The sequence below is a fragment of the Schistocerca nitens genome, chromosome 3, assembly GCF_023898315.1.
Source record: "Schistocerca nitens isolate TAMUIC-IGC-003100 chromosome 3, iqSchNite1.1, whole genome shotgun sequence".
Classification (NCBI taxonomy): domain Eukaryota; kingdom Metazoa; phylum Arthropoda; class Insecta; order Orthoptera; family Acrididae; genus Schistocerca; species Schistocerca nitens.
In genome coordinates this window covers 773,737,473-773,758,540 of record NC_064616.1, presented here as the reverse complement: position 1 = coordinate 773,758,540, position 21,068 = coordinate 773,737,473, and positions in this window count along the sequence as shown.

The following is a 21,068-nucleotide window of genomic DNA, read 5'->3' as shown; positions in this document are numbered from 1 at the left end:
CATGTGTAGGTGCTGGATCTCAGTTTGTGGGATGGAGTGTCATGTCTGTTGCACTTGGTCGTTCAATACGGGGACGGTAAATGTTGGTTGTGGAAGACGCCGGACTTGTCATTCGATGATGTCTCATATGTGGTCGACTAGAGACAGATCTGGTGATCGAGCAGGCTGAGGCAACATGTCGACTCTGCACAACATGTTGGGTTACAACAGCGGCATCTGGGCGAGCGTCAGCCCTGTAATACTGTTCATGAACGACAGCACAACAGGTCAAATCACCAGACTGACGTACAAATTTGCAGTCAGGGTGTGTGGGATAACTACGAGAAAGCTCCTGCTGTCATACAAAATCTCACCCCAGACCATAATTCCAGGTGTAGGTCCGGTGTGTCTAGCACGCAGACAGGTTGGTTGCAGGCCCTCAACTGGCCTCCCTCCAACCAACACACAGCCATAACTGGCACTGAGGCAGAACCAACTTTCATCAGACAACACCACAGACCTCCATCCTGGCCCACAATGAGCTCTCGCTTGACACAATTGAAGTCGCAAGTGGCGGTGGTTTGGGTTCAGTGGAATGCACACTACAAGGCGTCCAGCTAAGAGCTGCACTTGAACTAACCTATTTGTAACAGTTCGTTGTGTCAGTGTGGTGTCAATTGCTGCTCAGATTTCTGCTGCAGATGCAGTACAATATGCCAGAACATACCCCGAACATGATGGCCTTCCATCTCGGTAGTGGCACTTGGCCATCTGGAACCTGGTCTTCTTGCGATCGTACATTCTCTTGACCACTGCCACGAGCAATCATGTACGGTGGCAACATACCTGCCAAGGTTTTCTGTAACATCGTGGAAGCAACATACATCTCTCTGTAGCCCTATTATATGATCTTGTTCAAACTCAGTGAGGTGCTGATAATGGCGTCATTGTCACCTTAAGGCATTCTTAGGGAACAACTCACCACGTCCAATCTCAAAGGTAACTAACACTCACGTCCGTTAACGCGTGTATTTAAAGCAAACCTGACTTGCATCCTCATAATGGCGCTTTTAACTCAATTCTTATGCGAATGGCGTGAAATTTGGATAGATATAATCTTTCAGATGTAGAAACGCGCCTGCCAACTTTCGTTTATTCCGCACATTTCCTTTGTCGTATTCCGACTTTTTTCCTTCAGCGTATGTAAGCGATCTTCCACCTAATACACAACAAGCAGAATTAGTTCTTTTGTAGACGACACTAGTATTTTAATCAATTCAAGAACACATACAGAAACAGAGGAAATGGTAAACAAGCATCGTTGACTGTTTTTCTACAAAAAAGTCTCACTTTCAATTTTAAAAAGACACACATAATCAGTTCCGCACATCTAGGGGTACTACACCAATGATACGTGCAACACATGGCGACGAAATAATAAATAGGGCGTAAACTTTAAAATTCTTAGGATTCCATATTGATGGAAATTTAAAATAGAAAAAGCACATTTTGGAACTCCTAAAATAATTTAGTTCAGTCACATTTGCACTTAGAATCATTACAGATCTTGGAGAGAGAGAGATCAATAAGTTGACATACACTCCTGGAAATTGAAATAAGAACATCGTGAATTCATTGTCCCAGGAAGGGGAAACTTTATTGACACATTCCTGGGGTCAGATACATCACATGATCACACTGACAGAACCACAGGCACATAGACACAGGCAACAGAGCATGCACAATGTCGGCACTAGTACAGTGTATATTCACCTTTCGCAGCAATGCAGGCTGCTATTCTCCCATGGAGACGATCGTAGAGATGCTGGATGTAGTCCTGTGGAACGGCTTGCCATGCCATTTCCACCTGGCGCCTCAGTTGGACCAGCGTTCGTGCTGGACGTGCAGACCGCGTGAGACGACGCTTCATCCAGTCCCAAACATGCTCAATGAGGGACAGATCCGAGGATCTTGCTGGCCACGGTAGTTGACTTACACCTTCTAGAGCACGTTGGGTGGCACGGGATACGTGCGGACGTGCATTGTCCTGTTGGAACAGCAAGTTCCCTTGCCGGTCTAGGAATGGTAGAACGATGGGTTCGATGACGGTTTGGATGTACCGTGCACTATTCAGTGTCCCCTCGACGATCACCAGTGGTGTACGGCCAGTGTAGGAGATCGCTCCCCACACCATGATGCCGGGTGTTGGCCCTATGTGCCTCGGTCGTATGCAGTCCTGATTGTGGCGCTCACCTGCACGGCGCCAAACACGCATACGACCATCATTGGCACCAAGGCAGAAGCGACTCTCATCGCTGAAGACGACACGTCTCCATTCGTCCCTTCATTCACGCCTGTCGCGACACCACTGGAGGTGGGCTGCACGATGTTGGGGCGTGAGTGGAAGACGGCCTAACGGTGTGCGGGACCGTGGCCCAGCTTCATGGAGACGGTTGCGAATGGTCCTCGCCGATACCCCAGGAGCAACAGTGTCCCTAATTTGCTGGGAAGTGGCGGTGCGCTCCCCTACGGCACTGCGTAGGATCCTACGGTCTTGGCGTGCGTCCGTGCGTCGCTGCGGTCCGGTCCCAGGTCGACGGGCACGTGCACCTTCCGCCGACCACTGGCGACAACATCTATGTACTGTGGAGACCTCACGCCCCACGTGTTGAGCAATTCGGCGGTACGTCCACCCGGCCTCCCGCATGCCCACTATATGCCCTCGCTCAAAGTCCGTCAGCTGCACATACGGTTCACGTCCACGCTGTCGCGGCATGCTACCAGTGTTAAAGACTGCGATGGAGCTCCGTATGCCACGGCAAACTGGCTGACACTGACGGCGGCGGTGCACAAATGCTGCGCAGCTAGCGCCATTCGACGGCCAACACCGCGGTTCCTGGTGTGTCCGCTGTGCCGTGCGTGTGATCATTGCTTGTACAGCTCTCTCGCAGTGTCCGGAGCAAGTATAGTGGGTCTGACACACCGGTGTCAATGTGTTCTTCTTTCCATTTCCAGGAGTGTATTTTCATTCAATAATGCCATATGGAATAATGAACTGATCAAAAATGTTCTGTAAGAATAACACGTGGTCATCACCCAGGATCATCTTGTAGACATCTGTTAAACGAAGTAGGCATACTGATTACTGCTTCACAGTACACGAGGGCTATTCAGAAAGTAAGGAACGATAGGTGTCTTCATAGCCAGCGGTTCATGTGAGCAGAGATGAAACTCAGAGGGAGACAATTACGGGCTGTATTGTGGGTAATCAAACATTTGCAATTCAAAACGATGCAGGAGCATCTTCATTGCCCCTGCAGAATGCAGCTGAGAACTGTCTTGAAGAAGAAAACGCACGACAGTTATGTAATGTTGGCTGCATAGCTTCAGGCGAAATTTCTCGCCAGGCCCTCGTACTTGGCGGGAGACACTATTGTTCTAGGTATCTTTATGTGCTCCCTTTGTGCACAGAACTAAAAAGAACGACGTAACGCGATCGACGGGCATACTAGAGACATTGTTCAACACACCTGCGCAAAACTTCATCGGATTTTCACTGTGGTTTTCATTTCGCAACCGATCGTTCCTTACTTTCCGAATAACCCTCGTATTTATTTCGTCTTGAAGTTTGTTGTAAATAATCCACAGGAGCTCAAAATGACCGATGATGTACATAATTACAATACCAGAAGTAAAAATGACATTCACTACGTCATATTAAGATTGTCTTTAACAAAAGGGTTGCAAAATACTGCAGCTAAATGTTTTGATAACTTACCCAGTGTTATAAAATGTCTGACAGAGATCAAAGCAAAATCTGGAAACAATTGAAAAGCTTTTTGACTGAAAACTCCTATTCCGTATAAAAATTTGTATGACTCCATTGTGTAATAAGGTGTTGGATAGGTTGGGTAGGGATTAATAACTCACATCTGTATATTAAAAAATCTAAAAAATATAAATGTTTAGCATGTAACCGTACTTACAATTAATTTGCGATCTGAATGTACAACGACTCGTTCCCCATCATTACGATTTGTCGTGCAAATGATCCATGGAACATGAAACTACCTAACTTCCGAAATTGTACAGTGTGATCAGTCCTTAAAGCATTTACAGCCCACTCTTAGTCAATGGCGAGAATTGATTCAAGCTCCCAATAGGCGCTGTGGGACAGTCTTATCGAAGACATCAGTTTGCCTCAAAGTTTACATTTGATTACTGTTCCTATAAGATGCGCTTGTGTATTTCCATAGTAACTGTTAACCACTTACATGTGTTAGTGTGACAATAAAAACTGTTGCTAAGAAATCTGTAGTAGGTTATTGACACAAATAAGAACATAGTTGGCGAATACAAGATACTGTGTGCAGAACGAATTGGCGACGGACACATGGGATATATCTCGAACTAAGCTTCTGAGAATGTAGTGAATTGAGTCTGTTCTTCCTGCCAGTAGGGCTGCGAAAGAAGGAAAGAGGCTAAAAAAGTATTGGCGAAAAGCGCACCGCCCCACCTGTGTATTTTAACATGTCCACTGACAACAGCAACTTCAGTTCACTCCTTTCCGCTGTTTACAGCGTCTGTTCTCCAACGGTAAACGTTTTCTGCCACTAAACATGGGATTCCTTCCGGTGCAACGATTCTTAGAAAGGAATTAACAAAAGACAGTCCCCACATCTACCCCTCCCTAACCGACACCCCCGACCAACCATTCAGCTGCTTTTCGTAATTTGATTTCGGTTAGCAAAACGTCAAACATTTTTTCGCACACATTATAGGGCTTCACAATCTTATTTCAAACTGATGGTTGTCAATACTATAACGGCGAAAGAATTTGTCTAGTTCAAATCCAGCATCACCAGCTTCCTATACAGGGTGGTCCATTGATAGTGATCGGGCCAAATATCTCAGGAAATAAGCATCAAACGAAAAAACTACAAAGAACGAAACTCACCTAGCTTGAAGGGGGAAACCAGATGGCGCTATGGTTGGCCCGCTAGATGGCGCTGCCATAGGTCAAATGGATATCAACTGCGTTTTTAAAATAGGAACCCCCATTTTTATTACATATTCGTGTTGTACGTAAAGAAACATGAATGTTTTAGTTGGACCACTTTTTTTGCTATGTGATAGATGGCGCTGTAATAGTCATAAGCGTATAAGTACGTGGTATCACGTAACATTCCGCCAGTGCAGACAGTATTTGCTTCGTGATACATTATCCGTATTAAAATGGACCGTTTACCAATTGCGGAAAAGGTCGATATCGTGTTGATGTATGGCTATTGTGATCAAAATGCCCAACGGGCGTGTGCTATATATACTGCTCGGTATCCTGGACGACATCATCCTATGCACTACTGCGTAACGGAAAATCCACGATGGCTGCGACAAATGGAACATCACCGACCTTGGCGGGTTAATGTATGGTGTGGCATTATGGGAGAAGAATAATTGGCCCCCCCCTTTTATCGATGGCAATCTAAATGATGCAATGTATGCTGATTTCCTACGTAATGTTCTACCGATGTTACTACAAGATGTTTCACTGCATGACAGAATGGCGATGTACTTCCAACATAATGGATGTCCGGCACATAGTTGAGTGCGGTTGAAGCGGTATTGAATAGCATATTTCATGACAGGTGGATTGGTCGTCGAAGCACCATACCATGGCCCGCACGTTCACCGGATCTGACGTCCCCGGATTTCTTTCTGTGGGGAAAGTTGAAGGATATTGGCTATTGTGATCCACCGACAACGCCTGACGACATGCGTCAGCGCATTGTCAATGCATGTGCGAACATTACGGAAGGCGAAGTACTCACTGTTGAGAGGAATGTCATTACACGTATTGCCAAATGCATTGAGGTTAATAGACATCATTTTGAGCATTTATTGCATTAATGTGGTATTTACAGGTAATCACACTGTAACAGCATGCGTTCTCAGAAATGATAATTTCACAAAGTTACATGTATCACATTGGAACAACCAAAATAAAATGTTCAAACGTATCTACGTTCTATATTTTAATTTAAGAAACCTACCTGTTACCAACTGTTCGTCTAAAATTGCGAGCCATATGTTTTTGACTATTACAATGCTATCTATCACAAAGCGAAAAAAGTGGTCCAACTAAAACATTCATATTTCTTTACGTACTACACGAATATGTAATAAAAATGGGGGTTCCTATTAAAAAAACGCAGTTGATATCCGTTTGACCTATGGCAGCGCCATCTAGCGGGCCAACCATAGCGCCATCTGGTTTCCCCCTTCAAGCTAGACAAGTTTCATTCTTTGTAGTTTTTTCTTTTGACGCTTATTTCGTGAGATATTTGGCCCGGTCACGGTCAATGGGCCACCCTGTATAATCAATATTAGGATGTTGCTACTACTACAGAGTTCTGCTGCTGCCTGCACGAAAGTTATGGGTAACCTACTTTACATGAGAAACTAAACTTATAGTGGTCTTGAAATTACATTCTATTTGTTTGTTCTGTTTCGGGACGGTCATTGTTTAGTTATTGGTACGTTTCATTAGAAGTGTTTCTTTTCCTCAGTAAACTCTGTTTCTTGTAGCTTTGCTTCTTGACGCACATAATTTTTACAGTTCGAAGTCTCTGCAATGGCGGTTAATCAGCGCCTCTTTTTTGCCCTAACCGACTCTCTTGCGAGTGCAGCAGCCTGGAGCAGTTCAGTCGATAAGTGAATATTGCTAACTGTGTGAGATGTACTTGTTAGACAAAATTTAACACTGTTGTTGTTGTGGTCTTCAGTCCAGAGACTGGTTTGATGCAGGTCTCCATCCTGTGCAATCTTCTTCATCTCCCAGTACCTTCTCTCTATTCAATACCTTCTCATTAGTTATATGATCTACGTACCTAACTGACACACACCCAGTGGTGACGGTTACTACAAGCCACACCACAAGTTGGGAAACGGGACCAAATTTCTAGTAGTTTACTGTCGAGTTGAGATTTTCACAAATATTTTATTCGTATCTTACAGAAACTAGCAGTACGGCAATAAACAGCCTTTTAAACACGCCGCTAACGGCAATCAAGTAATTTATAGCAATACAACAATTTAATTTTAAAAAAAAAACACAGAAGCTAGCAGTACGGCAATTAGCAACCTTTTAAAACACGCCGCTAACGGCAATCAAGTAATTTATAGCAATACAACAGTTTAAATTTTTTTAAAAATCCCAGAAGCTTGCAGTACGGCTATAAACTACCTTTTAAAACACGCCGCTAACGCCAATCAAAGTAATATATAGCAATAAAACAATTTTAAAAAATTTAAAGAACATTAGTAAACAGGCTACTAAAGTAAATACAGAACTTTGTTAATAAGGTACGGTGAGGTAGTGACGCTACCAACACCGCAATTAAAAAAATTAAACAGGTCTCAGGAAACAAACGATTAATGGCAATAAAAAGGAATTTACAAACTTGGAGGAATTTAAAAAAAACATTTAAACAAAAGTGTCCTGGAATATCATTAGAACATAACACATATGACGGACCCGTGTAAGGCGGCCACAAATCACCCACTCAGGGATGCTCAGGCTAGACAGAATACTGACCAATTTAAATACTCCCGTAAACACAATTTCCACTCTCAGGCTGGTCACTACACCGACTTTTAGCCAGCGAAAACTTGTTATAAGATGGCTTAACTTGCTGACAGAATTAGAGCTAACCTCGTGCAGTCCTGAATGAGCGACCACATAATCAACCAACAAGAAGCATGAATTTACTCATATCCCACGACAGAATAGCGAAACAATTAAACTGCCAAAACTACACCTCCCATCGGACAGTAACGAGAGGAGGAAAGAACACGGTCTTCAATTACACCGGTGCCAGGGACAGGAAACCCGGTCGCCGGAGGCCACAAGGCAGAAGAGACGCTGGTTACACAAAATTATTACTTAGTGATTAAACCTTCCACGAACTTAACTTGCAGTTGTGCTCGAACAGGCATTACACGACCTCCGATGGCAAGGATCCACACATCCGACCGCGCACTCGTCGCCAGCGTACCCAACACGCCACGGTCACGCGACAACACGCTCTTTCACCGGAGTTCACTTCTTATATGCAGCGTTGACGGGTAGTGACCACTCCTTCATGTTAGGTGTGGTGTCACCGCCAGACACCACACTTGCTAGGTGGTAGCTTAAATCGGCCGCGGTCCATTAGTACATGTCGGACCCGCGTGTCGCCACTGTCAAGATCGCAGACCGAGCGCCACCACACGGCAGGTCTCGAGAGACGGACTAGCACTCGCCCCAGTTGTACGACGACTTTGCTAGCGACTACACTGACGAAGCCTTTCTCTCATTTGCCGAGAGACAGTTAGAATAGCCTTCAGCTAAGTCCATGGCTACGACCTAGCAAGGCGCCATTAGCCTTAGATAGCTTGTATCTAAAGAGTCTCACTTGTATCGCCACAATCTCCAGATGTCTCATCAAGAACGATGTACAACTATGATGGATTAAAAGTTAAGTATTCAAGAAGCTACGTACTTTTCTTTATAGCATTCATTACGTATCCTGTTTCAGACCTCACTCCATCCTTCGTGAGTTAGCGCGTGCATCTTGGCCGCCTCTTTCAATTAGTGTGCGTAGTGTTGGCAAGTCTGCCGACACTACATTAGGTGTCTCCTTTTAAACTCCAGTGTTGAAACGGAGGATTTAAAGAAGCTCGTTAACGTCCCACCAAGGCGAAATGAACAGCAACTACTCGTGGGGCGATTCTGTATACAACCAACACGCGGGGAGCTCTTCCGTCAACTCCACCCGCTCGTTACACACAACCGACATACATCACGTGGCGACTCGATACAACCGACCACGCCTGCTTCGCGCTGGATAGCCACACTGCCCTCTCCTGTCCACCACACTCTCCGCGCGCAATCCCCTACTTCCGCGCCACCACACGAGGTTACAACCGGTCAAAGATCTCACTTCCTCCATAGCAGTTTCCCGGAAGCAAAAACGCAGATATCGCTAGCAGAGGGAAAAGACAACCAAGCAGCCACTTAATGACAGACAACATATCAAACAAACATGTCAGGGGAAGAAAAGGAAAACCAATGCAATCTAAACACAAGGTGTAGCACGAGTCGATACACGGCTCACTAATCTTCAACATTCTTCTGTAGCACCACATTTCGAAAACTTCTATTCTCTTCTTGTCTAAACTATTTATCGTCCACGTTTCACTTCTACACATGGCTACACTCCATACAAATACTTTCAAAAACGTTTCCTGACACTTAAATCTATACTCGTTGTTAACAAATTTCTCTTCTTCGCCGGCCGGTGTGGCCTTGCGATTCTAGGCGCTTCAGTCTGGAACCGCGTGACCGCTACGGTTGCAGGTTCGAATCCCGCCTCAGGCATGGATGTGTGTGATGTCCTTAGGTTAGTTAGGTTTACGTAGTTCTAAGTTCTAGGGGACTGATGACCACAGATGTTAAGTCCCATAGTGCTCAGAGTCATTAGAACCATTTTTTTTCTCTTCTTCAGAAACGCTTCCCTTGCCATTATCAGTCTGCATTTTATATCCTCTCTACTTCGGCCATCATCAGTTATTTTGCTCCCCAAATAGCAAAATTCATTTACTACTTTAAGTGTCTCATTTCCTAATCTCATTCCCTCAATATCACGCGACTTAATTCGACTACATTCCATTATCCTCGTTTTGCTTTTGTTGATGTTCATCTTATATCCTGCTTTCAAGACACTGTCCATTCCGTTCAACTGCTCTTCCAGGTCCTTTACTGTCTCTGACAGAATTACAATGTCATCGGCGAACCTCAATGTTTTTATTTCTTATCCGTGGATTTTAATTCCTTCTCCGAATTTTTCTTTCGTTTCCTTTACTGCTTGCTCAATATACAGATTGAATAACATCGGGGAGAGGCTACAACCCTGTCTCACTCTCTTCTCAACCACTGCTTCCGTTTCATGCCCCACGACTCCTATAACTGCCCTCTGGTTTCTGTACAAATTGTAAATAGCCTTTCACTCCCTGTATTTTACACCTGCCACCTTCAGAATTTGAAAGAGAGTATTCCAGTCAACATTGTCAAAAGCTTTCTCTAAGTCTACAAATGCTAGAAACGTAGGTTTGCCTTTCCTTAATCTATCTTCTAAGATAAGTCGTAGGGTCAGTTTTGCCTCACGTGTTCCAACGTTTCTACGGAATCCAAACTGATCTTCCCCGAGGTCGGCTTCTACCGGTTTTTCATTCGTCTGTAAAGAATTCGTGTTAGTATTTTGCAGCTGTGGCTTATTAAACTGACAGTTCGGTAATTGTTACATCTGTCAACACCTGCTGTCTTTGGGATTGGAATTATTATATTCTTCTTGAAGTCTGAGGGTATTTCGCTTGTCTCATACATCTTGCTCTCCAGATGGTAGAGTTTTGTCAGGGTTGGTTCTCCCAAGGCCGTCAGTAGTTCTAATGGCATGTTGTCTACTCCAGGGGCCTTGTTTCGACTTAGGTCTTTCAGTGCTCTGTCAAACTCTTCACGCAGTATCATATCTCCCATTTGATCTTCATCTACATCCTCTTCCATTTCCATAATATTGTCCTCAAGTACATCCCCTTTGTATAGACCATCTATATACTCGTTCCACATTTCTGCTTTTCCTTCTTTGCTTAGAACTGGGTCTCCATCAGAACTCTTGATATTCATACAAGCGGTTCTCTTTTCTCTAAATGTCTATTTAATTTTCTTGTAGGCAGTATCTATCTTACCCCTAGTGATATATGCATCTACATTCTTACATTTGTCCTGTAGCCATCCCTGCTTAGCCATTTTGTACTTCCTGTCGATCTCATTTTTGAGACGTTTCTATTCATTTTTTCCTGCTTTATTTACTGCAGTTTTATATTTTCTCCTTTCATCAATTAAATTCAAATATATGATCTGTTATCCAAGGATTTCTACTAGGCCTCGTTTTTTTACCTACTTGATCCTCTGCTACCTTCACTATTTCATCTCTCAAAGCTACCCATTCTTGTTCTACTGTATTTCTTTCCCCCATTCTTGTCTATCGTTCCCTAATGCTATCCCTGAAACTCTACAGCCTCTGGTTCTGTCAGTTTATCCAGGTCCCATCTCCTTAAATTCCCAATTTTTTGCAGTTTCTTCAGTTTTAATCTACAATTTAAAACTAACACGGAGATATCACTGCGGTCGAAAAACGCGGATGCCACAGCTGCATACCACACTGCTCAAAATAATTATGGGAACTTTGGACGTTTGCCATACTCCTCTGCGCAATAAACGAGGACTGCGTATGTTATCAAATAATATCTTTATCTTTCACAAATGAAATAGGTAACGAAACATCATTCCATCCTAGTTCTTTTACATAACAAGAACTGAAATTTCCGACAGGTATCGAAAAGAAAGTGAAAACAGTCATTTATCCTGTCATACTGGACGCTTTTAGTTGGACTTTTGTAAACTTCATTAACGTTGATGCCATCCTTGAGCGTTGGTCCCCGCCTGACATCTCCATGGCATGTTCCGTGAAGTCTACGGACGTCACCCTGGGGTATCCGTTCACATTCTTCAGTGAGGTCGCTTGAAATTTCTTGGAGAGGCTGTGGGAACCGGACAACCACGAACTCGTCTGTCAAGTATGTCGTCCCACACATGCTCGGCACGGTTCAGGTCGGAGCCCACCACTGGTCACTCCATTACTTCAATATCCAAGCTTCGCAAGACATCCCTGGTGACATCCGCCGCATGAGCCCTAGCATTATCGTGCAAGAGAAAGAATTCGGGACTATCACCGTAAGCAGCAGCCACCGCGTTGTCCAATAGGATCTGTTCGATGTACAGGCTAGCGGTAATGTGACCATTGAGAACGACAAGTTCGTTGCGGGTGTCACCACTGATGCTGCATTCCCACACCATTGCAGAACAATGTCGATTTCATGGGGAATATTTGGCACGTAAAGCTCACCACGGCTTCCCCACACACGAACGTGGCCATCATTTTGCGTCAGAGGAAATCTGGACTGTTCTATGAATAACACGTTTCGCCGTGACGAATTGGCCAGTTGACATGGGAACAGCAGAATTTAAGGTGATCTGTGAGATGAGATCGTGTCAAGTGTATATGCGAACAGGATGTCCTTTCTTGTTACTTGTTCTCTACAGTCTGATCGCACACATCGGTGGGGCCTTCTGAGATCGTCTTTCAGTGCTCTGGCGGTAGCCGTGCAACGCCGCAAAACGGAGATGGTCAAATATCGCTCTTCACATGGGCGATTTTGTCCAGTTCGCCTTGTGTATTGACCTGCCTCCCCGCAGCATGTCCACAACCTACGGATGACAAATGGAGAGTCATTGGCATCTGCAGCAACACAACGGAAAGTCTATCTTTGGATAAAAACGGATTGCCCTCGCAACTTGCATTTCATTGAGAGGTCGCATAGCATGTGCTTGGTTGAATACAGCGTCCGCAAATGACAACGACCTTCTGTGTACCTCACTAGAGAACACTCCAACACCGGTACTCACTTCTTTGTGAGGGGACACTTGGTACAGCAAAGCATAACACAGCCGATAGATGGAGAACGACTTTAATTGCTGCGTATATTGAAAGCGAAGATATCTAGTTATGCAACAACAACACAGGTACCGCATATATCAAAATAAATTTAATATGTCGGACTTTGATACACGTATTTCCTTAATGTTTTTGAGCAATGTAGTTTTAACGTATTCGTTCTTTTGTATCCCACCCGGAAGGCGGCGCGTGGGTCTGCTCCTGAAAACGTAAAGGTTGGCCGAATGAAGGAAGTGAGTAGGAGCAGGTGAGGTAAAAAACGTCGGTACTGCAAGTAAGTAAAAATGGTTTACTGGTGCATGAATATATACAGAGGCATACATAACTTGGTATAGATGAGCACGGAAGTGCGAAGACTAAGACTCGACGTAAGTAGTGCAAAGTCCCTATATGAAGCGAAGTGTCCCGGCCGTCTGCTCTTGATAAAATGGGCTGAATACAGAGCGACACTCGTAGAGCTCCACAGCGCCGGCTAAAGGGCGCTGTCGTCGGTGTCTCTCGTAGTGCCAACTTATGAACTTGCATCTACGCCGTGGCATCGTAACTATCGATACCACACGTTCTGTCGTCCTTTGTGGGGTCGGACGAAGTCCCACTCTGTTGTGGACTGGCAAGACAGCCAATCCACAATGACGGGTAGCCGAAAGGCACGCGTTTAAGCTCACGCAGGCTGGCGTGAGGTCTGGAACAGTTAAAGGAGTTGAGTCTAGTAATTAAAGTACGGAGCTTCTGGAATACTTAACTTTAATCCATAATTGGTGAACATCGGTCTGACGGTACATGCATCACAAGATAAATATCAAATGATAATGGCGCCTTGCTAGGTCGTAGCAAATGACGTAGCTGAAGGCTATGCTAACTATCGTCTCGGGAAATGAGAGCGTAATTTGTCAGTGAACCATCGCTAGCAAAGTCGGCTGTACAACTGGGGCGAGTGCTAGGAAGTCTCTCTAGACCTGCCGTGTGGCGGCGCTCGGTCTGCAATCACTGACAGTGGCGACACGCGATTCCGACGTATACTACCGGACCGCGGCCGATTTAAAGGCTACCACCTAGCAAGTGTGGTGTCTGGCGGTGACACCACATTCCTCCCCCGCAAATCGGCGAACGGTTGTGTTATAAGGCTTCCGCCCGCCGTGGGGAGGACTCCATGTTGACGTATGCGACGAGGTGGGGAGCCTAACAACAGGCGAGGCTGTGCCACCCGCACCCTCCCATTCGGTCCGAGGGGAGCTAGGAAACGCCTGAAAACCTAGTCCAGGGTGCACGCCAACAAGCGGTGTATGCGCCCGCAGAGAGATAGGAAGGGCCGAAGGGTCGACCTCCATCGGGTCGGGGCACCCGACGGGCGAAGACGCCATGTGGTCCGGAGCGGGCAAGAGTTCCATGGCGGAGGACAACTGTTCACGGGAAGCGATCGGCGGCGCGTGACCCAGGGAGGCGCCCGGCGGTTGCAGCGACGCGTCCACTGCGGGCGTCGCCGGCGGGAGAACAGGCGGCGGCGGCGGCGGCGGCGCGTCGCCATGGGGAAAAATGGAAGGCAGCGTCGGTAACACCTGGGGCTGAGGCGAGCCAGTAGATGGGTCCCCAGGGCGCTGACCGGACGGCACCGTCGCTGAAAGCAGACGGGGAGCGGCAGAGCCCGTGCGACGACAGAGGCGCAGCTGATTGAGATGCCGACGCACCTCACCAGAGGCCCCCAAAACCAGATACATAGCTCGGTCGAGGCAGCGAAGAATGCGCCCTGCGAGCCAACGCCGTGGACCTCGATAGGTGTGGTAGTAGACAACATTGCCTGGGGCAAAAGCAGGTGTCTGCCGCTGCACAGGAACCTGATGCGGCGGATGTAGCAAAGACATCAAGGTTCGATGAGGGCGACCGTGAAGCAACTCAGCCGGCGAGGGACCATCGCGGGGCTGAGAGCAATACGAGGACAAAAAGAGCAATAACGCTTCCTCCCGAGAATGCGACTCTTTCAACTTCGACATCTGGGACTTGAAAGTCCTGACCAATCGTTCAGCGGCACCGTTTGACTGAGGCGAAAACGGCGCGGGTGTCAGATGTTGAATACCATTGGCCTTGCAGAATGACTGAAATTCTGCGGACATGAATTGTGGGCCATTGTCGGAAACAATAGTCTGTGGAAGACCTTCTATGCAAAAGATAGCAGACAACGCTTGGATGGTGGCAGATGACGTCGTGGAAGACATCTGGACAACAAAAGGAAAATTACTGAATGAATCTACCACAACCAACCATCGAGCATTCCAGAATGGAGCAGCAAAATCTATGTGTAAGCGTTACCAAGGGGAAGTGGCTTTCGGCCATGCAAAGTATTTCTGCGGTGGTACGGATTGTTGTTCGGCACACGCCATGCAAGAAGAGCACATATGCGTAATCGCAGCATCGATTCCGAACCAAGTACAGTGCTGACGAGCAAGTTGTTTCATTCGCACAATACCCCAATGTCCTTGGTGGAGAAGCCGTAAGACAGAGGACTGTAACGAACGTGGGACCACGACCCTGGACTGATCATTATCAGAACGCAACAGCAAAAACCACGTCGTACAAAAAGTCTCTCCTTGTGAGCAAGAAATCGGCGAACCAGCGGATCCTCGATCCGTGACTTTGACAAGGGCCACTGCGTAGCAACAAACGCAGAACGGTAGCAAGGACAGAGTCGGCAGCTGTGGCCGTAGCTACACGACGAAAATCAATCGGAAACGATTCGACCACGTCATCGATTTCCGAATCAATGAACATGCAAGCAAGTTCGGAGGAATCGAATGCTCTATCCTCAGCAACAGGCAAATGGGACAACGCATCGGCGTTTCCGTGCTTAGCAGTGGACCGATACAAGATATCGTAGCGGTACTGCGAGAGGAAAATAGACCAGCGAATGAATTTCTGCGCTGTACGTGGAGGTACAGGCTTGGTCGGATGAAAAAGCGATGTCAAAGGTTTGTGGTCTGTGATGGTAAAGTGACGACCATACAAGAAATCATGAAACTTTGTAACACCAAATACGAGAGCCAAAGCTTCTTTCTCGATCTGTGAATAATTTCTTTGCGCAGACGAGAGCAATTTGGACGTAAAGGCAATAGGGCGATCGTGCGATTCATCTTTGTGCGCAAGCACAGCACCGATGAAATCCGATGCATCCACCATCAACAAAAGGGGTTTCTGGGGATCGAATGGCGTAAGGCAAGTATTGGAAAGCAACGCCGATTTCAACTGGCGAAAGGCGCGTTCGCATTCCGTAGTCCAGACAAACGGAACACCTTTACGGCGTAAGCAATGAAGCGGAGCTGAAATGGAAGAGGGGTGGTGCACATATTTATGGTAGTAATTGATTTTTCCCAGCACACTCTGTAGCTGCTTCAAATTCTGCGGCGAAGGCAAGTCTTGTATGGCACGGAGGTGCTCTGGACTGGGATGTATGCCTTGGGCATGGAGTACATGGCCCAGATAGGGTAAGTCACGAGCAAAAAACACACATTTGTCCTTCCGCAAGCGAAGACCATTGTGTCGCAAGACCTGGAATAACGTTCTGAGATTGGCTAAATGTTCTTCTTCCGTCTTTCCGGAGATCACAATATCGTCCAGATAGTTTGCTGCAGTAGGGACCGACGCACAAACAGTTTGTAGATATTGCTGAAACAATGCAGGGGCGGATGCACACCCGAATGGCAGTCGTTTGAATCGGTACAAGCCAAGATGCGTGATAACCACCAAAACGCGCTGAGATTCTTCGTCCACCGGTATTTGCAAGTATGCATCCGCTAGGTCCAACTTCGAAAAATATTTACCCGGGCACAGTTTGTCAAAAAGATCTTCTGGGCGGGGTAAAGGAAAAGTTGCAGTCACTAGTTGGGGATTCACTGTTGCCTTGAAGTCCACACAAAGTCTCAATTTTCCGGAAGGCTTTTGCAAAATTACTAAGGGTGAGGCCCAGAGAGAAGCCTGCACACGTTCAATCACACCTTGTGATTCCAAATCGTGTAATGTTTTTGCAACCTCATAACGCAATGCGTGAGGAACATTGCCCACTCTGAAAAATTTCGGTTGCTCGTTTACTTGCAGTTCCAAATGTGCTTTATAGTTCTTAGCGCAACCAAGGCCCGGTGCAAAAATGTCTGCAAATTCTTCACATAGACGAGAAACACTGGCTGAGGGCACAGTCTGGTTCACTGATAGGACGTGATTGACTATAGACAAGTTAAACAACTGAAATAAATCGAAACCAAACAAGTTCACTGCAGAAGAAGAACGAAGTACGTAAAATGACAAGCTTTGTTTGTCCCTTGTATGTTGCAAGAAGGCTGCACTGTCCTAACACAGGGATATGCTGACAGGAATAGCTACTGAGCTTAACATTTGCGGCACGCAACGGAGGTGTGCCCAGCTGTTTGTACGTGTCGTGATTAATCAGTGAAACTGCAGCTCCGGTATCGAGCTGGAATGCTATCACTTGGCCGTTAATGGCCAAGTCCACAAAAAGTTTATTGTCCTGCTGACGACAGGAGCGACTGTCTTGTGCAACGTGAACTGACAGTGGTACAGAATCACTTGCGACTTGACATGATTTCCGGCGACGTCGACGCACACTATTTGTGGGACGAACACAGTCACTGTTAGTGAGAGTGGCATTGGGCGGAGTGGAATGAACTAAATGAATTTCCATGGGCAAAGGTTCACGACCCCGAGTATTCTGGGTTCGATTCCGATTCCGGCGTGAAGCAAAGGGCCTGGAATGGTTGTGAGTGTCCGATCGGAGCTTTTTCCGGCAAACACTTTGAACATGTCCTTTTTTATTACAGAAAAAGCAAATAGCCTGGCGTGACGGGCAATTCTCATGCGAATGTCTAGTAGCACACTGCGGGCGTGATTTTAGCACTGCATTTGCTTGTTGGCGCGGCACACGTGGCGGAGAGCTTGGCGGCAGCTGCGCGGACGGGCGCGAGGGCTGTTTACTGTTCCGTGTAGCTCGCCCGGCGGGCCGGTTAACCTGACACACGGGTGGCGAAGTTTCAAATGATTCTTGAGCAAAGTCAAGTGTGTCTTGCCGATCCAATATGTCCATCACTTGTTGAAGGGAGGGATTGACTAGTTTCAAAATCTGTTCCCGTATACGAACATCAGAAACGTTCTGTGCAATAGCATCACGTACCATAGTATCTGTATAAGGGAGTCCACATTCACACTCAAAAGCACAATCCCTAGTAAGGCCTTGCAAGGTTGCAACCCACTCCCTATTAGTCTGACCGGCCGTACGTTTTGTACGAAAGAACGTATACTGTTTGGCAACTACATTGACTGAGTCTTTGAAATATGCATCTAATGCAGAAAAAATTTCTTCATAGGACAGAGTTGCTACGTCGCGCCGGGGAAACAATTTCACTATCACACGGTAGGTGGACACTCCGACACACGATAATAATAAAGGCTGCTGCTCATTACCTTGAATTCTGTAGGCGGCGAGATGGAATCCAAATTGGCGTGACCACTCCGTCCAGCTTTCCAGTGCCACATCAAAAGGACGAAAAGGTGGTGCAACTGCGTGTTGTGGCTGCGGGGGCGGTGGAGCGGCTGCCGCCGCGTCGGTTTGCATTGCACATTGACCCTGGACGAGCTGGCCAAGGGCATCCAATAAGGCCTGCGTCTGCTGATTCTGCAAGCGAAAAAATTCGGACAGTACATCTGGAGATTGTGGCGAAGCCATGACACAAGTAAAGTAGGGAAACAGCAAGACGAACGCAAAATCCTCGTCGCCACTGTTGTGGACTGGCAAGACAGCCAATCCACAATGATGGGTAGCCGAAAGGCACGCGTTTAAGCTCACGCAGGCTGGCGTGAGGTCTGGAACAGTTAAAGGAGTTGAGTCTAGTAATTAAAGTACGGAGCTTCTGGAATACTTAACTTTAATCCATAATTGGTGAACATCAGTCTGATGGTACATGCATCACAAGATAAATATCAAATGATAATGGCGCCTTGCTAGGTCATAGCAAATGACTTAGCTGAAGGCTATGCTAACTATCGTCTCGGATATTCAAATGATTGCATTTCAGCGCAGCCACACAACGAAGGTAGCAGTATAAGGAAAGTTTACGCAGTGGGTTTCTCATTCACAAATAATGAAATCACGTTTGAATGTTCGTTGTTTGAGCGGACAGCGCGTTGTGCCTTATGTAAGAAGGAGAAAAGTCTAACAGCACATGCCAGAATTCGAAAGTGGCATGATCATCATCAAAATTTCTGATTATATATATCACAGTGGCTGTTTATCACCGTGGTCTACTCTTAAGACGTTGCCTATTCCTACTATCTGGGGAGATGGGTCTGTACTTCTAACTACACCACTGCCATACGCAGTGGCTAGCACACTGGACTCGCATTCGGGAGGATGACGGTTCAATCCCGCGTCCGGCCATCCTGATTTAGGTTTCCCGTGATTTCGCTAAATCGCTCCAGGAAAATGACAGGATGGTTCCTTTGAAAGGGCACGGCGGCTTCCTTTCCCGTCCTTCCCTAATCCGTTGAGACCGATGATCTCGCTGTCTGGTCTCCGTCCCCAAACAACCCTCCCCACTCCTCCCCCCCCCCCCCCCCCCAACTGCCATATCATAATTTTACCAGCTCTCTAGCACCCTTTTTTTACAACTATTACTACAAGACACAAGAACAAACTACGTAAATATACGGGGTGATTCAGTGGTGATTAGAGTTATATAGCTGCCGTAGGCTACCGTAGGCTATCATAAGTAAGCGTAGACTACGGTAGTTTTCCTAATAGTATTGGTCAGTTAAGATCGTAACCGCGTTTCCTATACGTTAAGTGTGTTGCATACCTATCACACGTTACGACATTTAGATCGCTTTGTTTGCATATGCGATCAGTGTCTTATTAGAGTCCCCTAGTGACCGGAAGCAATTAACCGTCTAGGAACTGAGTGAGGATATACAAAGGAGCGCATAACCAAGGGAAAATTTTTGTTATGCATAGTTTTACCCCTCTCTGTTAATTAAAAATAAACAGTCTTAAAAATAAACACTGCATCAAATTGCCAATATCAAAATTACTCAACTACTCGTAAAATTATCAATAGTTATTATTATTCACATATGGTCCCAATAGGACCACGCTAGGTACAGTCAATCAGTGTCGCTTTTGATGGTTGGCCTTCCTTTGTGTCCAAACTTGTTTCATTCTTTCAGAATGAAGTCTCTTTCTTTCATCCGACCATGGTGTTTGAATGTTTCCAAATTTCCGTCTCACCAAGTTTCCAATTAAATATCTTTTGTCTTAATGTTTTTGTACCTGTAACGTCTGCCTGAGCTATACTAGCTACTTTAAGATCCTCCTTAATCGTAGCGATCCATTTAATTGACTCAGTTTTGAACTTACTTCTATTTTCGTGGAATTCTACTATTTGTTTTGTCAACCTAGTGGGTACCATTCTTTTAATGTGCCCATAAAATTTAGGTCCTCGTTTTCTTATGTCACTATGTATGTCTGTGTATTCTTCTATTTCCTCTTTACTTCTCAGCCTATAAGTTTCTCCATCAGTAATTTTGGGGCCTAATATTTTCCTAATAATCTTTTTTTCTTTTCAATTTCTTCAATATCCAACTTTCTGTTTAAAATTAAAGTTTCTGCCCCATGAAAACGTTCAGGTTTGATTACAGTGCTGTAATGCCCAAGTTTACTGAGTTTAGAAAGTGATTTTTTATTATAAATATTTTTTGTTAATCTGAATGCAGTTGCCATTTCTTGACAGCGAACTTCGTTTGCAGATTTTTCCGGACCGTTTTCTTGTATCATTTCCCTCAAGTATTTAAATTGGAGAACCTTTTTTATTTTTCTATTTCGTGTTCAAAAACTTTAGTGCTTGTTTTTTTGCATGTCACATATCCCATTTTTTCGAATTATATTTGTAGTCCTACTTTTCCGCAACTTCTTTAAAATTTTTATTCGTTTTTGGGCTGTGGTTATATCCCTAGTTAAAACTGCCAGATCTCCGCAAAGGCGAGGCAATCGATTGTAATAGTACTTCTACCTAACTTGGTTGATTGATCTATGCTTTGACTCAACTTTTGCTCTCACCATTCTGTAATTAACTTTTCCAAATCATACACTCCTGGAAATGGAAAAAAGAACACATTGACACCGGTGTGTCAGACCCACCATACTTGTTCCGGACACTGCGAGAGGGCTGTACAAGCAATGATCACACGCACGGCACAGCGGACACACCAGGAACCGCGGTGTTGGCCGTCGAATGGCGCTAGCTGCGCAGCATTTGTGCACCGCCGCCGTCAGTGTCAGCCAGTTTGCCGTGGCATACGGAGCTCCATCGCAGTCTTTAACACTGGTAGCATGCCGCGACAGCGTGGACGTGAACCGTATGTGCAGTTGACGGACTTTGAGCGAGGGCGTATAGTGGGCATGCGGGAGGCCGGGTGGACGTACCG